Here is a 6,711-nt window from a genome sequence, read left to right as displayed (position 1 = left end):
ATCATATTTTTAGAAACTAAATCTTTTTAGTATTTTTGTTTCCTCTTTCTAATAAGTTCTTAAAATCAAATTAGAATAAATATTTATTAAATTTTATTTTAAATAGTATATAAAATTTTGAGATTAAAATAAAATAAATAAAGAAGGTTTAATTTTTGTACTAAGATTACGTTTGATAATGATTTTAGGAAGTGCTTTTAGAGTACGTTTGATAGTGATTTTAATATTTTTAATAGTTAAAAGAGTATGTTTGGCAGTGATTTTAAGAAGTGTTTTAGGCATTTGTAATACTTAAAATTTATACCTTTCAAGTATTATAAATGGTGTAAATACTGTTAGGAAAAATTGGATACAATGGAGAAAAGAAATACTCTCAAACACTCACTTTAATACAATAAAACTCTCAAAGTTGTAAAATAAGAACAAGAAGAAGAAGAACACAAGAAAGACTCAAACAAGTTCTTGGAACTTTGTCCAAAGACTCTATTTCCTCCTACTTCTAGAAATCTTTAGGGAACTAATGGAAATAGTCTTGGGATTGATCAAACTTTTTCACTTTTCTGCATAAGATTTCAAAAAGAAGAAAAGTCATATATATAGCACTCTTAGGGTTAAAAAAAGGTTACAAGGATGAGAAAAAACCCATTATCTTCCTCAATCTCTTCATCTTTGTAACATTCAAAAATTAAATCATATGTTTAATTCACACATTAAACATGATTTAATCTCAAATGTGTAACTCTCTTACACTTAACCTCTTATGTTTTATAAAGTTACAAAGATGAGAAGACTCATTGTCTTCCTTAACCTTTCAAGTTTTGTAACATTTCAAAACTTAATCATATATGTAAATACCTCTTAAGTTTTGTAAAGTTACAAAGATGAGAAGACTCATTGTCTTCCTTAACCTTTCAAGTTTTGTAACATTTCAAAACTTAATCATATGTGTAAATACCTCTTAAGTTTTGTAACATTCCAAAACTTAATCATGTGTTTAATTCACACTTTAAAAGTGTAACTCTTCTTACACTTTATTTTCAAAGGTTATTTTTTAAAAGTGTAACTCTTCTTACACTTTATTTTTAACCAACAATATATATATATATATATATATATATATATTTATATAAATATAACAATCCCCCACTTGGTTAAAAATAAACATCAACCCTTATAACCTTAACAGTGAAAATGCATAAAATAAAATATCTTTCGATTTGAATTTTACCTTAGTGTAATTGTCACAAAGCTCCGTTGAAATCCCAGGTTGCTTGTAGCATTGAACCAGTTATTCCTTGTAACGAAACCGGTAACAACACACACACTTCCACTAACCACACGAGTGCCCATTTTTTTCTTGCTTAGCACTTTTATGGCCATGTGCTCAATCCATTCATGAACTTTCTTGAAAGAAACTCTAACTCTCATGAGAGGCGGCACCACCCCTAAGTTCACATAGGTGAAATTCTTCCAGCATCTTTGTTACCTTTAAGATGCTTGTCACACATAGACTGAATTTCATTAAAAGCTTTAAGCTTAACCCTCCAACGGTAATAACCAGCATTAATCATCACGGATGGAACTCACATGTTCTAATGCTGCCACAACCCACTTATCAATGACTTGTTTTTACCCATTGAACTTAAGACTAGTCATTTCTTAGTATTAAGTTGGGTTACCATCATTGGTGAGTTTTATTTAAGGAGTTTTAGTCTCATCCCTCTAGATGTTATCCTTACTAAATCTCTTGTAAGAGGTTTAGTAAAAGGATCCGCCAAGTTTCCACTTGACCTCACAAATGAGATTGAGATGATTCCATTTTGAATCAATTGTCTCACATAATCATGTCTAATGCTTATATGTCTAGACTTCCCATTGTACACTCCACTGTACGCACGAGCTAGAGTGGCTTGACTGTCACAATGTATCGACACTGTTGACACATTATTTGCAGTAAAAGGGATGTCCATCATGAGATCCCTAAGCCACTCAGCTTCTTTTCCAGTTGCAGCTAGAGCTATAAACTTTGCCTCCATGGTTGAGTGTGATATACAAGTCTGTTTCTTGGATCCCCAAGAGACAGTCCTACCACCAAGTGTAAACACCCAACCTGTAGTAGAGAAATTATCTCCCACACTCGATATCCAGCTTGCATCTGAATACCCTTCAAGTATAGCAGGAAACTTTGAATATTGGAGGCTTAGTTCTTTGGTATTCTTTAGGTAACCAAGAACTCTACTAATAGCTTTCCAATGTTCCACGCTTGGATTGCTAGTAAACCTACTTAGTTTACTAACTGCAAATGAAATGTCAGCCCTAGTACACTGAGCAACATACATAAGACTTCCAATTGCACTTGCATACTCAAGTTGAGCCACCGATCTACCATCATTCTTTTCAAGTTTTATACTTGAATCAAATGGAGTATTAGCATCTTTAATCTTGAGATGACTAAATTTGCTAACTACTTTCTCAATATAGTGGGTTTGGTTCAAAGCATAACCTCCACTATTTCTTTTCACTTTGATACCCAATATAGTATCAACTTCTCCAAGATCTTTCATCTTGAAGGTTGAGGATAGAAACCTTTTCGTTTCTATTATTCCTTTCATGTCATCACTCAAGATTAACATGTCATCCACATATAGACACACTATGACCATATAGTCATCACAAGTCTTAGAATATAAGCACTTGTCTACATTGTTGTGTCTAAATCCATCCGAAAGAATAGCATGATCAAATTTTTCGTGCCATTGTTTGGGAGCTTGTTTTAAACCATATAATGATTTGACAAGCTTACACACTTTGTTTTCATTTCCCAGTAGAACAAAACCTTCCGGTTGTTCCATGTAGACCTCCTCATTGAGATCCTCATTCAAGAATGCCGTTTTGACATCCATTTGATGAACAAATAGATTATGAATTGATGCCAAAGCAAACAATATCCTAATCGATGTTGTTCTAGCCACCGGCGCATAGGTATCAAAATAATCAATACCTTCTCTTTGTTTAAACCCCTTAGCTACTAATCTAGCCTTAAAGGTTTGAATCATACCATCGGTGTGATATTTCCTTCGAAATACCCACTTGCACCCTATTGGTTTAGATCCTGGTGGAAGGTCTACCAATTCCCATGTTTGGTTGGACATAATTGAATCCATTTCATCATTGATAGCCTCTTTCCAAAAAGCAACATCTCTAGAAGCCATAGCTTCTTTGTATGTTTTGAGATCCTCCTCTATTTGAAGTACTATAAGAATTTTTCTTATAATATCTTCTCTATTTCCTTCTACTAAGTAAAAGGAAATTCTTTGAGAATCAATCTCATCCGATCCCAACACTTTCTTTTCTAGCTCTTTGGCTTTTCCGAGGCACAATGGGTTGCTCAACAACCTTTGAAGGTGTCTCCGCTTGAGACTCTCCAACACTAGTAGGCACTTGAGAATTGCTATCACTCAACAAATTCTCAAAGAACTCTACTTCTCTTGATTCAATTATCACATTAGACTCCAAGTCTAATAGCCTATAAGCTTTGCTATTTGAGGCATAGCCTACAAATGCACACTTAATGGCTCTTGGACCCAATTTTGTTTTATTTGGATCCGTTTGCTTGCAATAAGCAAGACACCCCCACACTTTGAAGTAACCTATATTAGGCTTCCTTCCTTTCCATAACACATATGGAGATATCTCATTTTTCTTCATAGGAATTCTATTCAAAATATGGCAAGCAGTCAACAAAGCTTCACCCCACAAATTGAAATTCAATTTAGCATGCAATAACATAGCATTCACCATTTCCAAGAATGTTCTATTCTTTCTCTCCGCTATGCCATTGTGTTGAGGTGTATAGGGTGCGGTGCACTCATGTATTATGCCATATTCTTCACAAAAAGAATTGAATTCACTAGAGAAATATTCACCATCTCTATCACTTCTAAGCACCTTAATATTTTTTCCTAGTTGATTTTCAACTTCGGCTTTGTAAACTTTAAAGGCATTGAAAGGTTCACTTTTGTTTTTCAACAAAAACACATAGGTAAATCTAGAACAATCATCTATGAATGTAAGAAAATACCTATTTCCACCTCTTGTTAACATGCCATTAAGTTCACAAAGATCACTATGTATTAAATCAAGCAAATTAGATGATCTCTCAACACTATGAAAGGGCTTTTTAATCATCTTTGATTTAACACATATTTCACACTTTTCAAATTTCTTGGTATCACAAGCAATCAAACCACATTTCACAATCCTTTTAATAGTGCTTAAACCAACATGTGCAAGCCTATTATGCCACAAAAATAAAGAATTTGAATCACACATATAAGCGGAAGTAGAAGCCATTTTATAGGTATTGTCATTGGTACAAAGTTTGATCATCCCATCACAAGAATACCCCTTTCCCACAAAGTTCCCCGATTTGGATAAAATTAGCTTACCGGATTCAAACACCGCTTTGATACCCGGTTTGCCAAGCAAATCCCTACTAACCAAATTTTTATTCATATCGGGGACATACAATACATTTGTAAGGGTAACCTTTTTGCCGGAGGTAAAAACAACTTCAATAGTGCCTTGCCAAGCACCTTGGATCTTCCTTCATTGCCCATTTGAACCTCTTGATCTTCCCTTGCATCTTCAAAGGTCTTGAAAAGAGATTTGTCATAGGTAACATGAATTGTGGCACAAGTATCATACCACCATCCTTGCACCTTTCCTTGGACAACGCACACTTCGCTTAGTGTTGCAATGATCTCTTCATCAATTGCATTCACCACAACCCCTTTTTGGTCCTTTCGGAACCTACACTCCCTAGCATAATGCCCGGGTTTTCCACACACAAAACAATGACCTTTCTTGCCCTTAAATTGCTCTTGATTTTTCTTGGGGCTCATATAATTTCCAGAATTCTTTTTTACGTTGTTATTTTTACCTCTAGGATGATTGGCCTTTGAAACCGCATTGGCTTTGTTAGTCCCACCATTGGACTCTTCCACCATTTTGTCTCTTGATCTCGATTCTTCCTCAATGCGAAGATGTTTTTGAATCTCTTCCAATGAGTAATCTTCACTCTTGTGGAGAATCCTCTTTCGGTAACCTTTCAAACTTGATGGTAATTTAGCCACAATAGCACCAACTTGGAAGGCCTCCAGAAGTTCAATTTTGAGAACTTTCAACTTATTCACAATTACTTGCAACTCATGAATTTGTGGTAAGAGAGGCTTTTCATCAAAAATTTTGAAATCTATGTATTGAGAAATAAGAAACTTTTTGGTACCTTCTTCCTCGGCTTTGTACTTGTTTTCAAGAGCCTCCCAAATCTCCCTCGCAGAATTGGTGTTGGTGTAGAGATCATATAGCCTATTGGATAAGGCGTTCAAAATATGACCCCTACATATGAGCTCATCCTCCTCCCTCTTCTTCCTTGCCGCCACCACTTGAGGTGTGTCATTTTCCTTTGGTTCCGGTAACGGTGCCAAGGTAGGATCAAGGATGTAGAAAATCTTGAGTGCTGTGAGAAGGAATCTCACTTTGTCTTGCCACCTAGTGAAGTTGGAACCATCAAAACGATCCAATCTCACAAGGTCTTGGTTCATAATCTTGATAGTCTCTCCTTCCATTGTGAATAGAGTCTTTGATTGTTAGGAAAAATTGGATACAATGGAGAAAAGAAATACTCTCAAACACTCACTTTGATATAATAAAACTCTCAAAGTTGCAAAATAAGAACAAGAAGAAGAAGAACACAAGAAAGGCTCAAACAAGTTCTTGGAACTTTGTCCAAAGACTCTATTTCCTTCCACTTCTAGAAATCTTTAGGGAACTAATGGAAATAGTCTTGGGATTGATCAAGCTTTTTCACTTTTCTGCATAAGATTTCAAAAAGAAGAAAAGTCATATATATAGCACTCTTAGGGTTGAAAAAAGGTTACAATGATGAGAAAAAACTCATTGTCTTCCTCAATCTCTTCATCTTTGTAACATTCAAAAATTAAATCATATGTTTAATTCACACATTAAACATGATTTAATCTCAAATGTGTAACTCTCTTACATTTAACCTCTTATGTTTTATAAAGTTACAAAGATGAGAAGACTCATTGTCTTTCTTAACCTTTCAAGTTTTGTAACATTTCAAAACTTAATCATATATGTAAATACCTCTTAAGTTTTGTAAAGTTACAAAGATGAGAAGACTCATTGTCTTCCTTAACCTTTCAAGTTTTGTAACATTTCAAAATTTAATCATATGTGTAAATACCTCTTAAGTTTTGTAACATTCCAAAACTTAATCATGTGTTTAATTCACACTTTAAAAGTGTAACCCTTCTTACACTTTATTTTCAAAGGTTATTTTTTAAAAGTGTAACTCTTCTTACACTTTATTTTTAACCAACAATATATATATTTAAATAAATATAACAAATACTTCCTAAAATCACTATCAAACATACTGTGTGTTTGACAGTGATTTTATGAAATATCTTTTAAGTATTAACAATAGTAGAAACACTTCATAAAATTACTATTAAATACACTCTTATAATCTTTTTAATACTTGAAAGGTATAAATTTTAAAGGGTTAAAATGTTCTAAAGTATTTCTTGTCATGACTACCAAATAGACTATAAATTGAAAAGAAATACCACCAAGAATATAAATCAAGCCTTTAATCATATGATTAAATAACACAAAAAAAAT

This window comes from Vitis riparia, chromosome 6, assembly GCF_004353265.1.
Source record: "Vitis riparia cultivar Riparia Gloire de Montpellier isolate 1030 chromosome 6, EGFV_Vit.rip_1.0, whole genome shotgun sequence".
In the NCBI taxonomy this organism is placed as follows: domain Eukaryota; kingdom Viridiplantae; phylum Streptophyta; class Magnoliopsida; order Vitales; family Vitaceae; genus Vitis; species Vitis riparia.
This window is presented reverse-complemented; position numbering follows the sequence as displayed.